Source organism: Rhopalosiphum padi, chromosome 2 (assembly GCF_020882245.1).
Source record: "Rhopalosiphum padi isolate XX-2018 chromosome 2, ASM2088224v1, whole genome shotgun sequence".
Taxonomy (NCBI): Eukaryota; Metazoa; Arthropoda; class Insecta; order Hemiptera; family Aphididae; genus Rhopalosiphum; species Rhopalosiphum padi.
The window spans coordinates 92,690,296-92,710,204 of NC_083598.1; the positions used below are offsets into that span (position 1 = coordinate 92,690,296).

The 19,909-nt window shown below is 29.1% G+C and overlaps 1 long non-coding RNA gene across 3 annotated transcripts; it reads right to left on the reverse strand.

The window, feature by feature from the left end:
- Positions 1-5,987: 5,987 nt before the first annotated feature.
- On the reverse strand, positions 5,988-18,674 carry LOC132921471 (uncharacterized). 3 transcript variants are annotated; one of them, XR_009660886.1, is made up of 4 exons: positions 18,518-18,674; positions 18,331-18,424; positions 7,758-7,919; positions 5,988-7,671 (listed from the first exon to the last, which is right to left on the reverse strand). It is a non-coding gene; the product is annotated as an uncharacterized LOC132921471 (long non-coding RNA). The 3 variants fall into 3 exon arrangements; XR_009660888.1 differs by lacking the exon at positions 18,331-18,424; XR_009660887.1 differs by lacking the exons at positions 18,331-18,424; positions 18,518-18,674 and adding an exon at positions 10,408-10,814.
- Between the last annotated feature and the right edge of the window lie 1,235 nt (positions 18,675-19,909).

A 19,909-nucleotide genomic window follows, 5' to 3' on the forward strand; every position in this document is an offset into this window, starting at 1 on the left:
ACTTGTAGTCTGTCCTTATGAGACACTTAAAAAAAAAGTATGATGTCTCCATTATTCTAGGAGATATTGCAATGGGTAAATCCTCACAAGACATTGTAGTTACATTCTGCAGTCAATCATACGTTGGACAGCGAGGATCTCACCACGTGTCCACGTAATAATAATTATCGCTATTCTATTTATATATTATATAACAATTAAATAATTTAGGATTTGTAATTACGCTATACTCTTTATACTTTATAGTATAGTTCGGAGGAATACAGGATACTATTATTAATTTTAATACTACCTATTTATATTAAATACAAATTTAAGTATTTAACATCTTTAAGTTGTCCACGATTTTAGCTCATTCTTTGAATGTTTAAGGTGTAGTAGAAGAAAAATAGACACACAATAATATTAATATTTCTAGTATTTACTACTACTGGTGCATTTGCACCGTGAACACATAAGCCGCAGTTGGAAATGTACCAAGGACGAGTATTTGCATATATATTGCCATATTGGTATCTATAGCTATATATAATAATATTAATTATTATATATCAGCCGCGAGTACACCGCGTTCCGCAATAATATAATATTATGAGTTATAATATATATATCTATCGAGTGGCAATATAAAAACGAAAATGTTATTAAAAAGACGTCGATTCACACAATTATACACAGTATAATATTATATGTATACACTATATACAATATACATATACACATTATAGAAGGTATACTATTTTACATATTATACGTGTGTGACATTGCCTTTGTACTTCCGTGGTTGGTACGTATACGTGTGGGAACTGAGAACCTTTTAGCGTTGTCGTCACACACATTCGAGGTAGCACATTTGCATATATTGCAAACACCGCTCACGGCGTGATAAAGGTGAAAAAATGTGAAGGATTAGATGGAAAAAAGGTGTGGTATACTTATATGATGGCGCCTTTTAAGTTTTAACACCCATCTGACGGCTGTTTTTTTTTACTCACCGTCGCCAAATTTGAATAATATTTTAATATGTATACGATTTTGTTCGGCCGCTGTGGACGTGCTGATTTTATTGTGTTATAGTGCTATATATTATTTATGTTGCATATACGCGTTCGTATACATCGCGGAGCGATAATGGCAGATCGTGAGAAAATAGATTTTGCCCGTCTTATTATTACACGAAAAAGGGTGGACCTCGATGGCAACTACGATGACATATTATAATACTATTGCATTAAATACGTGATAAAGTATGAATTAAAATAATTATATAACAATTTACATAATACTAACAATATTATTGTATTGTAATATATAGTCATCGCATTAATACCACCGTGAATATTTGAATTAGTAAATGTGCTATGAGTACTCTAAAAGACGAAAGTAAAATTTGATTTGTTTCTGGTATACATAAAATATATGAATTTTATTATAAACGTAATTATGAACACGATTTTTATAACCTGCGACGGCCATCGTTGATTAAACAACAATGTAATTGAACCACAATATTATCAATATTATGATTAAACTATTAAATAGTATAACCAAATTTGGGACTCCATTATTAATTTGTTTGAGCGTGTATATGTAGGTCATTTTCCGTTTTTCTTTTGAATGAACCCCTTACAAGTTTTATATTGATATAACATGATCTAAACATAGATTATGGTTCTGCTTCAAAAAATTAAATTTATTAACAATTCGGTAATTTGTTTACAATTAAACTAGAATTATACAATGTATTACTTTATTTATTTTTTTTAAATATGAAAATGTACAATCTGTACAAAATGCCATACGTACAATAAGTAAATGTGATATTAAAATAAGGGAAAGAGTCAGAAAGCGTGGATGAAGAAGTCACCTAGTCACTGCATTTCATCAATTTATTACTACAATACAAATTGAAAGTTCCACTTTTTTAATTACCTATACTCACAAAATTTTAAATTATTCAATATTATACATCACTTTTCTTACTGCATTTTAAGCAGATTGCGTCTATTTTTAGTACGTTATAATTCGCGGCTAAAGTAAAATTTATAGGTGATCTGAGTCATGTGAGGTTGATATTAGTACACTCTGTGCACCTAAAACTGTATTATAAACTGGTTTTCATTTATCACAATTTTTTGTCAATGCAACATTTTAACTATATACCTTCTAAACATATACGCGTCAAAGAAGTATGTAGACCTCATATCTGCGATTTTCGTATTCAGTCCGCACGTGGCCGCTACAAGAAGCGGTGTTTTTCGACAAGGTTAAAATTTAAACCCCTCATTAGTTTGCGGAAATCGGTCTGCGTTTGTACAAGTTTATCTATATTAAGCGTATCTCTATTTACTTTCAATTAGAAACCACCTACACCACTCCAACCCACAAGTGCCGAGTACAAAAATTAACTAAATACGATACATGTTAGGTATAAAAAATAAATAATATACAACTATAATAGTAGTATAATTTCAATTATCACGAATATAAATTATATTATATGCATTGCTATTTTCGATTTTTTGTCAAAAATCGATTGGAGAACCTCATTGAAAAATACTGTTTTTATTATTTATCGAGAAACCACAAAACAATAATATGATATGCATGTTTGCCAATCTTGTCGTTCTGGGTGTGTATACCTATGCATCATGCATGTATATGTACGCAACGAATATGTTTATGGTTAAACGGAAACGGTAAAATTATAAATGTTTAAAGTATAATGAAAATACATGTACGTACATGGAACGCGAGATTTGCTGTTTTCTTGAAAAATGTCATGATATATTTAATCGTTATCGCTCCATGATCGAACTGTATAGTGTGTAATATATGCGATACAAACGTAAGAATCAACGGATTATCGTTCAAGGGCGAGTCCTCGTAAAACTTTACTATCTAAGTCGTCATTGTATAATAATAATGATAATGATCCTACTCGTATATATATATTATAATATGCAACATGCATGTGCAACGCCTTTCGTCGTTGCGCATACAGTGTGTTCACCTTAAAACAATATCATATCTGACCAAAATGGTATTCATTTTCTTTTCTCATTTCCTAACGATAATTAAACAATTTAATACTATACTATGCTAAGATACACGATATATATATTATAAGCTATAATAATATAATGAGTCGTTATTAATGACTGTATTAACATACTATACCTATACACAGGTTCTATATAATAATACGGTAATAATTGCGCTCGGAAACCGTAAAATGATTTCGTTGAAAAATGTTTACTTTATACATAAAATAATATTTTTAATATATTTACATGCTTTCTGTGTAGTGTTATTATTATTATTATTTTTAACTTTATAAGTATATATAATTACTGTTTCCAAATCACGGACGCGCTTAAACCAATACATTTACTGTATTAATCTAAATTTAACAAGATAAATTGTAATAAAAACCTACTTATGCGTTGATAGAATGGATTCAAAAGTTATATAAGCATATATCACTAAGCTAACGATACTTTATATTATGTATTTATTTATGAAAATATTATGAGCACGTGACTAATTTATTATATATTTATTTCGCCGATAATTATTACAAATTAAATATTTTATAGGTGCACTTCTGTACATTTAATTTCTGAGATTTTTAAGATATTGCCTGGTTCACGAATAAAAATTCTTGAACCACTCTGTATCCATCGTCATATAACAATAGTGCGACATAATATGTAGAAAACGAATTGACCGTGATATTTCCAGTGCTCGAGGTCACGGCAGTTTTAAATTAGCCTACATAATATATATATTATACAATATACTTAAAAAGCGACATTTCGTTAAGAGGAGCGGGTGCCCTCCAGTTAAGAAAGAACCGTTGCCAATTGAACGATAATTATTATTACAATTATTTCCGAGTCACATGCGCACGACGTTGCAGTGTGGCTCGCGCTATTCCCTCGAGAGTAGAGACGACAACCGCGACCGTCGCGCGTTTATAAAATAATATATTCCGACCTTTTATTAATAATAATAATTTTATTCTCTCTGGTCGCATCCTCTCATTTTAAATGTTATATACTCGTGCATGCATGGTGTGAGTATTCACAAAACAATAATCATGATGCGATTGGATGGTGAGGAGGGTATGTGGGGGGGGGGGTTACAAGTCTGGGTTTTATATCGACATACTCCGCTGATCATCTTCATCACACACGAATATACACGAGAACGTATACCTATTTTACATTACGCGTATTTACTATAAGTATAATTTATTAACCGTTGTATCACCTTATGTGCAGGTACATATTGTTTTATGTTTAGTTTATATCATAATATTTAATATGTATACTGTACAGGAAACACGATTTATATTATTATGATATGATATGCGCATAGATATATGCGTATTTATGCGTGACGTAGTACCGCTATATGGCATGGCGCAAATGCGAGAAACACGGGTGTTTGTTAAAATTACACAAGGCTGGCAGATATTATTTAAAAAGGTTTTTTAGACAGAAATAATGCCTTTATCATATTATATACGTAATATTGGAGGGTAGTGATTTTTTTGTACGGTTGAGTATACTTATAAAATTATTCATAATCACTACAATTTTACCTAAAAATGTAATTTCATGGTGTTTTTTTTTAGGTATTTTTGTATCGTAATCAGAAGTTAAACAATTAAAAAAAAAAATCATGTTGATGTATAAATATCGCGAATATTGCACACGGTTTTTTTTATTAATAATACAATTTAAAGTTATTACAATTGTTACCTATTTAAGTGAAGTGGATCACAAATATAAAGTTAGTACTTAAAATGCAGCATCTCTTTGCTATTTTATTTTGCTCATATGAACTTAAAATTGAAATGCTTATTAACAAATAAAATATATTTTTTCGAATTGTAGGTATACTAAAGACATTGATATTAAAAAAAAGTAATTTTTATACTATACAAATACATAATTTATTTTCAAAATCATGAAATATATGAAATGTTAGCAATTTAAAACGTATACATTTTACCTGCACTTTCAATTTTTATTTCTTTCCTTTTTTTCTTTTATTGAACCTAAATCGACGTTCTTAACCATAAAGGAGGGACGCATATGGTACACAGACACAACGTGATCTATTGATTGGATATTTTGTCGTTGTTCAAGATTACTGCACGAGCTCGTCGAGGTTGACCTAAAAAGCATTTAACGTTGTTTGCTGTATACAGACATAATTGATTCTCCTTAACACATATAATGTTATACATATATGTGAACACATGACGTATACGTGCGTGTACGTAGTCCAATTTTGGAACGTGTCCGTTCTCCACTGCAGCGGTTTTCCGTGGAAGAGGGCCAATAATATGGTATATAGGTAGAAACAGTATGGTGCACGCGCAAAGCTTGTGGTGAAAGTCACTCAGCTCTGTTTCGTTCTCGCGTGATCCCTCTAAAAATAGAGGTATTCGAACCCACTCAGTGGACAATCGGAAACGCTGCCGTAATAATTTTACTACTCGACGAACTATATTATACAGCGTGATTTTTTTTAGCTCACCCTGTTTTCACGATTAAATTATAATTGTTACTTTGGAAAATTATTTTTGGAATTTTTAAGTATGCGCTCCTCAAAGATTCTTTTTTGTAGGTTCTTATAGATTGTTCACGGTCTTATTGGCAATCATCCTTATCAAACGAAAACCCCAACCCCTCCCCTTCTCTGCGAATTTTTAAGCAAATTTATTTAAATATATTGTAATCAAAATTAAAACGTGTAGTATCCGAGTCAATCTATTTTATGCAATACTTAAACATATAAATCTATTGAAAATTAAAATAAATTAAAATTATAGTTAGGAATATTATATGTTTAAAACCATTGGTTAATGGTTAAATATAAAACATAGGCAATTTTAAGATAATTAACTTGATTAAATATTAAATAGTGATTAACATAATATATTTTATTTATAGCCACAGGTTCTAAATTCATACTTTTTTATATATTTTTTTATTTATTTATTTATTTAATTGTGTCAATACACCAGGTATTTTTACAATGTTAATCACAATTTACGATTAATATGTTCACAATTATGTTTACAGCAATATTTACGATAATTACAATAATTATTCATTTTAGTTGGCTTATAAGTCTAGGTCTAAATCTGAATCCGAAGTGTCTTCTTTAGGTTCAAGTAGAATATCCTGCGGTAGCCATGGTTTTAATCTTAGATTGGTGGATCTTCTGCCAATTTTATAGTGGAGTGCTCCATCAGCTGCTTTGTGAAATTTTTCGTGGACATTTTTGAATTATACTTTTTTGTAATATTAAACTTAAATATTCAATATTATCTTTTGTACCTTAACATATACAGTAAAATAATCAGGAACTCGTTTTAATTCAATACATTGACATTTCAAAAAATATTTGCTTTAGTTTAGTGATATGTAGTTTTATAATCATATTAGGTCAATCTTAAATAGACAATAGTGTTGAAAATAAGATTTTTAAAGTGTCCTAAAAATTCAAAAAATCAGAATTCGGAGAATAAATAGGTATATTATTATAAAACCATGAAGCGAGCATCCTTAAAAAAATCACCATACAAATACACAAACAATATAACATGGACCGAAAACATCAACATATTTCATGTATTTTCTTTGCGTGAGTGAGAGCAATGACGATTAATCGTCTAAAAAAAATGCCATCACAATAAAAGACAAGAGCGAAAAAAACAGACCCGTACAGCTCTCCCGCTGACATTTGTGATACACATGTGTGGCGGTGACGAAGACGATCTCTCCGGTGGTCGCACGAGCATCTTTTAAGGAAGACAAAAAATTAGTTTCTTTCTTGCGCTCCAACCAAATATTTTTTCCTACCAAATCAAAAGCGCTCGTCGCACTATAATGTTACGCAGTATAATATGTGACCGCTCTGCGTGTGTCTCGAGAGTTATAATAATAATACATTATATCATATTTTTTATTACGAGCGGCTGTTGCAGCTGACGAACGTTAGCGAGCGTGTGACAACAGTATACGTCGTATATTATTATCATATGAGCTAGGTTGTATAGTAATTAAAACAATTATTCAAACGAGTCAGAGTTGGTATCGCACCGACGGACAGGGTTCTATAAAAACTACAGCTAATACAACCATTAATAATACTATACACAAACATAATACTAAACACTACTTCAGTTATAGGTACTACTATATTATAACTTCTTCTACAGTAGATATACATTCAATAATAAGTGTATAGTAGCGTCGTATTATTATCATAATCATTAATGACGAGGACAATTTTAGGAAACTTGGGTTCCAATTATTTATATTGGGGCTTAAATGAGTTTTTGAGGGACTATAGGTTCCCAATTAATGCCAATGTGAATTTTGAATTTTTGTTACATGGTTGTTTGGATAGTAGTTCCGATACTAGATGATGTACAGCAATTAAGGCGAGTAAAATCTATAAAACTACCTCTATAGATACATATAAATATATAATTTGACGTAATACTCAATGATTTTGTTGTTGTTGCCACTACAATACGTTTTCATTAATTATTATTTTTCTGTCAATGATTCTTCTTTGATGACTCGCAAGTCGCAATGCCCACTGCTCGGGGGATATGCATTTACAATTGTAGTTATTTCGATACTGAAAATTTTTGATAAACTATTATTGATATTAAATTATAATTTGTATCTCGGAATATTGAAATGAGCTCGAATAACAATAATCACCTTATCGTTGCGCTTCGTATGTTACGTTTTTATGTATTGAAATGTGTTACATGCAGTTTGGTTTTGTTATTCGATAACCGACGAACATCCCTGCAAGGTGTTTCCGTGTAAACAAGACGCATTTAATGTTGAAACTGATATTCGATCGCGATTGTCCAACAACTAAACATAAAAATTATATTTTTTTTTTAGTTTTTATCTATTATTCCAAATAACCACTGTTTAAGCAACTTTAGTTTTATACGATCATTTTATTTGATTTTCAATAAATGTTTTTTTAAACTCTAGACTTTTTTATATTAAGTACCTAATAATATAATACCTAGTTTTGAATATGCATATGACGAGTATAAAAATATAATATATACATGTATATTTTCAGTTGAAAAAAGTGTAAAAAATAATTTTTGAAAAACTTCACAAAAGGAATTTATAATATTTTTTCGTGTTTCTATTTACAAGTAATAATTATATAATCAGATATAATTCATTTTCACATAAAAAAACCATAATAATTTACCCACGTTAGTAAAAATATAATATAGGTAGGTTCATTATATTATATAACATTGTAAATTGTATAAATAATTACATTTTTATATGCATGTGAAAATAAAATATATATTATATATACCTACGGGGTTCCACCATACTTGTGCCAGCAAATTAATTTTCTTTAATATAAACTTTTTTTTATTGTATAGACCGTGTAATACTTTAGTAATATTATAATCAATAATAACAGTTTATAGTACTTTTTAATTCACCTAAACTTGAAATGCAAACAATTTAAATGTTAACGTTTATTAAAAAAATTAATTTTAACTTTGAATTAACCGATGTAATTAATAATAATCAAAGTCAAATCGACTTTTAAACTAAAATTACAATTTATGTAAACTTAAGTATAAATTTTAACTTAATAGGCAAGTAATGACGAGTATACCTATAAATATCTATATATTATTATATAACGTATATGGTTATAGTAAGAGAATAATCGAACGAGGACTAACACGACAAGATGATCTGCGTATACGAGTACAATATAATTATTATTAAGAAACGATCACTTTAACAAATTTATCAATTTTTAAATTAACCAGTAATTATTTCTAAACATGGTGTTAAGTTTAGTTAGATATCGATATGACGATATATATATTCCTCTATCCTTTTTAGTTTATACGAATAGTACGCACAAAGAGAGGTAATGTAAATAAGACATGTCGACTCTTATATACGTATATTATTATATAATATGTATTTATATACGTTTCTTGAATAAACTTATGATATTTAATACAATATATTATTATAATTCATTTATTTATTAATGTGACAGAATAAACTTTTCGAGAAAATGTTCATTCCCAATAGAAAACTATTAATCAATTTAAAAATAGCGGTCGTGGAGAATGGTAAAGTTATATATAAATTGGCTTTTTTTTAATTAAAATGCATTTATGTTATTCTAACACAATCTAAAAACCAAATTTTCTTTAAAAAAACATCATGATAAGGTAAGTATAACTTGATGCAAACATATTATGAGTTTAAAATAATTGTAGGAAATGTAAGCATCTATATCACTCTACTGATGGTTCATGACTATATTATATCAACAGTCCATGTATAGTTTCTAAGAAATACAGTCTATATTTTTTTTATATATCTGTATACACAAAATCATAGTTTTCACATACGCTCTATTTAATCTGTATCGAAGTTGTAAGCGTTGTCTCGCTTCCGTAACTAAAACATCCAAAACACACTAAACGTAAAAACTAAAAACACTTAAACAATTCGAGTTCGTAATTGAAAATATTTTTCTTGGACATACTTAAAACCCTATATAATATTAAAATAGCATTTTACATTGTCTAGATCATTAGACGATTCCATTAGTCTGCAATTGAGTGTAGTTTACAATAATTGTGCCTTTATATGATGATATTCGACGTACTGTAACTCATATAGGTTTATAAATTAAAATATTATATTATATTATAATAACGAATAAAACTGTGTGGGATAAGCACGAATGTAATAACTTGAAAGAATATTTTTATTATATTGAAGTTTTTCACTGCAATATTTTTGCACACCATCGAAAAATATTAAATATTATATTCAACACTCGGCGCATGATGAAGGCGTTTTCACTTTTATCCCGAGTCACTACAAAATACAAATATGCATATATATATATATATATATATATATATATATAAAGTATGTAGTTTAAAGTTTAAACATAAAATCAAAATCAAATATACTTCCATATAATAAGAATGAGGTAGTTAAGGGGGTATACAATGTACGAATATATATTTATATTGTTGGTATATAAAACGTATTCCTCGAAAACTCCATCAAAGGCTTACGTGTATATAATATATATATACCTCATAATAATTTAGTTTTCCGAACGTCGTGACGTTGCGTCGTCGTCGAAAAATCCATTAAAAATGCGAACTATACCAAAACACAAAATGCCATTTTTCCGCATCTCTCGTATCCTACATTAAGTAGCCCGTAGGTACTTATTTCTTATGATAATGTCGAGTTCGTGGCATTTTCGTTGTATATGGTTAGTATACATAGACACGTTTAGTTAGCAATAATATTATATAGGTACAGTACATACATATTGCATACGCGACCCGACGGCGACTGAAGTGACTTTTTGTGTTGTTTTCCGTGCATTTAGATAATAATATGATAGATGAAATACGAAGGCATCGACGAGGCGTCATATTTTGATCATATAATATAATTAGAACATTATTGACGACGTTAGTCAACGCGATTCGATTGCGAAGTATCATTTGGCTTGATCTTATTGGATCCAAAACTATAAATGCACACCTAATCGAAAAATAAAAAAGAACGTTACGCCCACGGTGATATTATTATTCGATAAAAAAAAAGATTTATCTGTGTTATGACGATGATATAATGCGAATAGTTTATTATTATAACGACTGCAATATAATAAATGTATCGAATAGACTGTATTATAAAATTATATAGAGTTAATATACGAACACATACACTGCGGGTCTCCAAACGGGTTAACATGAAGTCAGTAACTGATAAACAATTAATTTAGACTATATATATATATATATATCGTCGTCAAATAAATTAATTTCATCCACAGAGAATAAATTTGGAACTTATTTGTACGGCGTATAATATTAATATTTGGGACTATACCATATGAAATTCTATATGATATAGGTACTTGGCTATTATAAATAACAAATAGTAGATAATATATACGTGCCTATAATATTACATAAATATTATGTAGTATATTGCAATATATAGTATACATATTACATAGTATATAATATATATAATATACCTACTAAACTATTACCATTTAATACAATTAATTTGTAAATGTTATTAAATCTAATTTAATTATTTGCGCTATAAACTTAAATTTAACATTTAGAATTCAGTTACACTTTAAACAAATATAAATTATCGAATAAAATTTATTCTATATGTATTTTATACTTCCAAAACAAATGTACATATTTTGCGCGTAAAATTCAGAGCTCTGATAATAATATCAGACACACTACTTATTTGTCTTATTTTCTTTTTAAATGTCATCACGTGCATTAATACTGGATAATTTACATTTCCATATTTCCTGGTAGCAAGGAAATGAAAAATCACGTTTAGTATAATATACATAAACAATATTCACACATATACTTAAATAATATACCATATAGTTATAATATTATAGTCACCACGCGCATATAAACATAATATTTATCTTTTATCGCTATACCTCCAAGTCGATTATCCTTTTATAGGTACCTATACAAAAAAGACAATATTATAACAATATAATGATTTAATTATTACTGTATATTAAAACGTCAATTGTATACGTTTAGACAAAAATCTACATCCCCCGCAGATGCAATTAAATATGGTTAGGATAAACTAAGCATACAAATATACAATAGACGATAAAAGTACAATAATAATATTATATATTTACATAATATAGTAAGTAAACGTAGTGTAGTCATATTATATAATAGGTATATATGAACATCGTGTCTCTGTATCACATCAATATTCAATGGTTCGAAATCCGATATAAGGTAAGGCCTACTTAGCATTTGTATTTAACATAACGGAATTTACCTTTTTAAATATGTAAATAATCAAGTAATATACAATCCTTTTGTCGGTTCTTTTAATCTAAACCAATCGCACAGTCACACGATTCTTATAGGATATTATACACATTTTCGAACCAAGCCACAGTATACCTAATTATCGTGATGTGAAATTATTATAGTATATATACGATACCATCATATATACCATTACACAGTTATTACTTAGTGTAAGTCCATTTTATCCCAAATTATAGACTTTTTACCCAAGTCCATCAAATAAAGTGTTAAATTATCTTCATTAATAAGTTATAGCTATGTAGCGAGGTTAATCTATTTTCTATATAAGAGTACTTTGAAATTCCAGTTGTCAATACAATAAAGTGCAATTTAACTTTTAAAAACAACAAAACTTACTGTTTCTGAATCTTAAATCATATTTCTGACATAAATAATTAACATGTGACGCGCTAAACTGATAAATTTATATTCTATTTTATTATATTATACATGATATAAACGGTGTTAATATAGGTACTAATTAAAAGCGGACAATATGCATAAGGTATGATGCTGATTACAGTATACATATATGTACCTAATATACAAGTTGTGCTACACGAACAATAGTGTGTATTGCTGCAAGTGAGTAGTTTATTCATTATAGTAACGGAAATGATTGTTGCGTTGGTCAATGAGCGACGCGCGCGATGTAATAATAATAATAATCGCGGGGCGATGGACGAGGAATGTGATTGTGGCAGTGGGGTAAAAACAAGGACCAAGGTCAGCAGACGGTCCTGAGGGTTTAATGAACTTGAGTCGAACGAGAGCGGGTGCAACGGCGCATATTATATACATATATATATTAATGGGATGACGGCGGCGCTGATGATGCGGATATGAGCGGCGGCGGGGTGCCGAAAATTATGTCAAGGGTGCGGTTTAATTTCCACGCAACGGCGGTGAGTGGTTTCTTTTACTCTCTCTCACTCTCTCTCTCTCTTTCTCTCTATCTCTGTCTCCCTCTCTTCTTTTTTATCTTTGTTTTTCATTATAATTTCCAATCAAAGTTATTTATAGCAGCGGCAGATATATCCTATACATATATACACCACACTACTACTACTGGTGGTTTTATACGTATTATTATTATATAATATTGTTATAGTTTTTCGTTTAGTGCGACCAAAAGAAAAAATCCATAAAAATATATAATCGTCGGCGGCTGTAGTGACGTCAGTTTAATTTCGCCACCACGTATATTGTGTGTATATATTATAAAATATTATTATGATTTCGGGGTTGCGGCGGCCATCTTGTGTGACGTCGGCGGGACGCTTTCGTGGGCGGGACGCGCCAGCCGCCCGGCCATCATGTGGTGGCGGTGAGTATAATATTATCATATATATATATATAATCTCTTGGGACTTTTACAAACCCTCCGCCACTGTGTGCATGTGACGACCGTCGTCGTTGCGACGATATGTGTAGTGCATGTGCGCGCGCATGTGTTTGCGTGTGCATTTTCACCCTCGCCGTATATCGTAGCACGGCACACCGCAAAAGTCATTCCACGAAAATCGAATTTCCTACATATCATGTATACATAATAAATATATTATATGTGGACATTTTCTAATCCTGCACACGACTCAAACTTACATAATATATAATAAGTACATATTATATACACATTATACATATATCTGTAATATATTAATAAATAATGCTAGTGATGCCGACACCATGACTCGACACTATGTATATAGAATAAATATAACGCCCTCGTACATTAATTTAACTTATGCCTATATAATATACAAGTATTATATATTATATGATTTATGAAATTATATTACTGATTATAGCACCAATATTTAAACATCATACAGTTATTTTTATGAAAAACATATTATGGTTTTAGTTACAGTGATTCTACAAATAATGTGCCTTTACTATTATATTATGGAAAATTATGTTCATCTTTTGCAGTTTTAAATCTACAAGGATTGGTTTGCAGCAATTGCCGTGCATCATTGTTATTGTCCTTCTTATTTATGTCTTGATGTGAGTCACATACATTCTGGGTCTTCTATAATCTAGCTCATATATATATATATATATATATTGTAATCGTGGTGTTCCTCTGTTTTTTATCTTTCAACCATTCCTTCCAAAATTAGTCTTAGCAACCCACCATATATATATCCAAGAGCATGGCCTATCCATCCAATTCTCCTTTTATTATATACTTTTCCACATAGATCCTCTCTCCAAAATCCTACCTAAAATGTCTTCCTTAGTGATCCTATTAATTCAGCTTTTGAATCCTTTTATAGCAACACATTTCAAATGTCTCTATTCTTTTCTTTTCTTCTTTTACAATTCTCTACGGTTGACATACATATAAGTATATAATATAATGTTTGAGATGTACATTTTTCCTGAAGTTAATATTACAATATTTTTTGAAGTAAAAATAATTATGTTATATTATCTAGCTATTTATTAACTATTACTAACAGTTATTAATTTATTATAATATTAGATTTTGAATTATAGATCTAGAATCATAAATTCAATTTCTTCGAATAATTAATACACTTACAAATACCATCATACCTATAACCTAACCTATAGTCTTCAATATAATAATACATTTTTATATATTTTCAATTAAATATTATTCGATTGAAATAATATGTTATTCTAAGTTACATTAATCTTTCCAATTCCATCTACTTGGTATGAAAAAATTTGTAATCATATTATTCATATTATAATATTATTAAATGATTTTTTTATTTTCTATTTATTTACTGAAACTAATCCATTAATATAATAATAGTACCTATATGTAGCATCTATATAAGCACCCAAAACCACATAGATAAATTCGATAATTGAGCTTTATGGTCTTGTAAGCGGTTATAAACGTTATTTTGATTTTTAACAATAATAACCCTCGGGAATTTGTATCGTACATTTCTACAATGCTGCAAGAGATATTAACTTTTTAATTAGCTTCTTTTTGCAGTTTATAGTCTCTTGGGTGGTAAAAGTCCATGAACAATGTTATGGTAAATAGTTTATTGCTGCAGATACTCAACTAAAAACCAATTATTTAACTAAAACCCAATCAGTATTGTCTTCCTTCAAACTTATGTCAAATCCGAAGTACAACATGCGAAATTGTATAAAAAAATAAGTTGTACAATGAACCTTACCTAACCTAATCTCTTTGCGTGTATTACACTCTACTCGACCGAAACAATATTACGAGACTTACAGTCTCTACAATGTGCGTATATTCATAATTTAAATCTACGCACCTATATACATAACATAATATAGCCCAGTATGCATTATTAGTTCACATGCAATAATAATAACAATAATATATATATATATTGACCAGCTGATCGCACCGCGCTAACCACCCGTCGTCGTCAGTAACTGTAATCCGTGTTCGTATATAATAATAATATAATAATATAAACACCGCTCATTAACTGAAAGCAAACGTCCGTGTCGTATTATAATACGTGCTGAATGCATGTACGCATAATATTATACATCAACATTCAACATAGGGGCACTGTTTTAAAAAAAAATTTAATGATTCATTAACGCACCCGTTTCAAGGGTCTTGTAATGCCGTTGCCGTCTTTCGCCGTTGATATACATAATATTATATTATACTCCATACTCCATCCATTGTTTCCTAATTTTTTACACACGTGGCTAATTCTATATTTAATAAAATCTATATACGAATTACAATATTTATAAATGCTTAGAATTAGTAATGGTTATAGTATGGTGTATAGACGTATAGTATTATTAGTTTTGTATGGCGTACCGAAACTCGAAATTAAAATAATTTAATCTGTAGTATCTTGAAATGTCTTGTTAAAAATATAAAAATTATGGAGCTAATAAATCAATTAAAAATGTTTTAGAAGTTAAATTACTTAGTATTGATTATATATTATAATACATTATAATATTATTTATAATCAACACGATTTTACGATTATCATAATAATAATTAATAACACATGAAATGTTAAGTTTTCTAAACCAAATAATAAATATATCATATAATACCTGAGGATATTATATAGGGGAATTGTGATACATTTTTATCACACAGTTATTATAATTATACTATAACTTTATCTTATACACGTTATGTATATACACATAATACCTATAAATAAACATACGGTTAGCTTAAGTTAAGAGTCTTATCACCCTCTAAAATTTAAGATGATGTTATTGCAACCACCGATGAACGAAAAATAAATACTGAAACATCTAATTTTTTCTCGCTTCATCCACTAAGATACAAATTACATATATTATAAGAAAATAAATAAAAGATACTGCGTTACATAATAATAAAATAAATTTATATCATTAAAAAATTATCGCTGAGCTATTCACGACGGTGAAAATTTTATTTGTAATTTCAATATATTTAAGTGTTTTGATGCAAAACCTTGGTATATATTCATGTATAGGTATATAGAAAGACTCGGCACAAAATAATTTATTATCCGTCAGATAATTCTACACAACGCTTAGTAAAATGTATAAGTGAATTATAATAATATCAAATTTAAAAAACTAATTTTATGATCTTGACCTGTTACACATTTTAGAACAACGAGTTTTCAACTAATTCTGTAATACTGGAATCTTTATACAACAACACTATAATATAATACAATTTATTCATTTATTTATTTATTATTGTATTATTATTTTTTTAAATAAAAAACAAAAATTAAAAAAAAATGAATAATTGTAATTATTTAGTTTCCAAATAAATTCAAAAGCTATAATTTAAGAATACTTAACACATTGAGATTTGCTAGAAATTGATAATTTTCCAGTCATACAAAACAAAATCTAAACTTGTGTTTCAACCGACTTCCCTATATTAAAAAGGCGAATAAACATCTTTACTTCCGGTATATTTTTAATTTCTATATTATACGTGCATAAATATAATATTATTATTGAAATATTGTAAATCTATAAATAAATGCTCATTTGTACTGAATAAATACGTTATTCGCCAACCTATTTTGTTAATATTCCGTTCGTGCAAACACACATTATAAAGTCAAGAATTTAAAACAAAAACGAAATTCCAATCTGTACTGAGTTAAATAAATTAAAAACGGAAAGACTTGTTGAGATCTGAATAAATTAAAAATAATTATGCACCAATTCCAAAATTAATGCTGTATAGTTTTATTCATTATTTTAATATTGTAATCTACACTGAATAAACAATTAAATTAGTTAATTTCATTCCGACACGCGATGTACCTCGTCCATAAGTAACGACAATGAAATGGGCATACTGATCTACAAAAATGCCTGTAGAGTATGTATTATATAACATAACAATATATATAATATCAAACAGACTCACGGATTAATAAAAACAATTGATAATTACACGCGTTAGACGATTTTTTCGTCAATGGTTTTTACTATTTAGAAAATATATAAACGTTTAAATATCCAAAGCCATCGCCATCGGCCAGATATACTATATAGACTGAATTATAAGTGGGCATGCGAGGGTCATTATTTCTTCCCCCAACATGTGAATTATCCCTTTCGATTGGCTTTCAGTTAAACAGTTAAGTTTTAGTTCAAAACCAGTATAAACTTCGCATTGCCTGTAGTAAATTTTCTATTCGTGATGCAAACAGAATGATTACAGTACGAAAAATAATAATATTGTAGTATAATAGGTATAACAGTTTATTATTATAAATTGTGTATAAGACAAAAACTCTTCTAAAAAATCAAATCTAAAGTTCATCAATGCATATTTCTGTATAGGGAAGTGAAATTGTTAAACATAAGTATAAATAAATGTACTAAAATATACATTTCCAATTAATATATATGTATAAATTTAAAGTATACTCTCTTCACACGGAATTAAATGATTATCATAATAATATAATATTAAATTAATATTTCTCTCATAGTATGCTGATGTTTCTTTTTTATAATAATAAACAAACATTAAATGAGTTTGTCAATTTATATAAAATTTGGTGTGGCTAAAAAAAATATTTTTCTTTTAATTGATAGAAAACTAATAACTATCCAGTACATACAGTAAACCACAAACAGTTAATTATTTGGGAAACGTCAATAATAGTTAATGATGTTTCAGATTTAGTGAATATCGTTTTAATGAAAAACTATAATTGAATAAAATGGCGTACGTATTTCAAGTTTATGATAACGATCAAACTTATGTATACAAATCTATAAAATACTTCTTTTAAATGCGCACAAACTTCGGACGAACCCTTTAAACATACAAATGCACACATATATATATATATATATACAATATAAACAAATTCTTAGCGTACCTGTAATATATTTTGAAATGACACGGTGTGTTGACGTCAGATGTAGTAGTCCTGTACAACATACACCTCACGTAATATCGTGTAGGGGCGAGCGCTTTTATATACAGAGTAATACAAACTATGTTACTCACAATGTCACAATTATTATAAATAAATATTATAAATACCCTGTACTCAAAATACTTACATTTAGCATGAGTTAGCGGATATATAGCAATAAATATAAAATATTTTTTACTTATACAATATATTATTATTATTTTTATTATTATCGTTATAGGATATTATAATATTATTATCCGAAACGCGAATCGAAACTGAATCACGCAGAGCTCCACGTAGACGACTGTAGCCTATAACTAGGTATCGTCTTTATAATATATGCACACGAAATTACGACAACGACGCGGTCTTTTGACCCTTCGACATGCAAATATATGCACGTCCCTGCAGCCGGCGGCAATAATAATAATAATAATAATAATAATAATGAACGCTTGTTTCTCACGTACGTTGTAGATATATTTATACCATATGCAGGTACCTATGCAGTCTACCGATATTATTGTAATGCATGTGAGTATACTCGATACCCCCGCGACGATTATACTACGACAAGTAATATTTCTCAGTCGCAGCGCGCACTAATACAGCATTGTGTTTATGCGCGCACATAAAGCGAGTGGCATAATAAGAATACATAATATTATTAGGACGAAAGGTGTATATGTGAACCCAAAGCATTTCTATTCCTACTCTCGCTTTACATGTGGTTAAAAAATGCATAATGTGCCGTAAAAAAATAATATTATAAAGGTCGACGTGACGACGCATCCCGATTTCAAAAAAATAAAATATAATAATATAAAATAATACGCGCATATTTTGTAAATCATTTATAACTTATAAGTATAGTATAGTATTTTATATTCTTCATGAAAGATACTTTTGCAGCATTTTTGTTATCGTCATAACTCATGAGCGTTATTTTTTATGACAATACCGATGATAGCGTATATATATTTATAGCAGTATGATAATATAAGGACCGGCCTCGTACGAGGAGACGAGAACGTGCGACCCTTTTTGTATTCATATATAATATATATATATAAATGCGCGCGTGGAGTAGCTGCTGCGTGGTGCCGGCTTTCACCCACCGTCGGAAGGGGATGAAAAGTTGTGCATTATGAGGAGGTGGAAAGGGGTTGGCATATAGTTTAAGAGAGAGAGAGAGACCTCAGATAACCTTAGACCAAGAATGACTCGTAAAAAATGCGTGCTCCTTAAAGAACCCTTACTTATTTTTATTTTTACACATATTTGTATATATATTTATACTCGCAGAAGGCAGAACACCCCCTACTCGGTTACGGACGAAATCAATGGAAAACTTCGTGGATCTACGTATTATATCTACTTATTATTTTTACATTAAGTAGCATATGTATATTTACAGAACGTTTCAAAACCTTTAGCAACATAAAATGGTGTAAGGAAATTATAATATTTTTTTCTACCTTATAAGTTATCAACAAAATTCTCATATTTTAAAAACAAATTGCATGTTCGATATTTA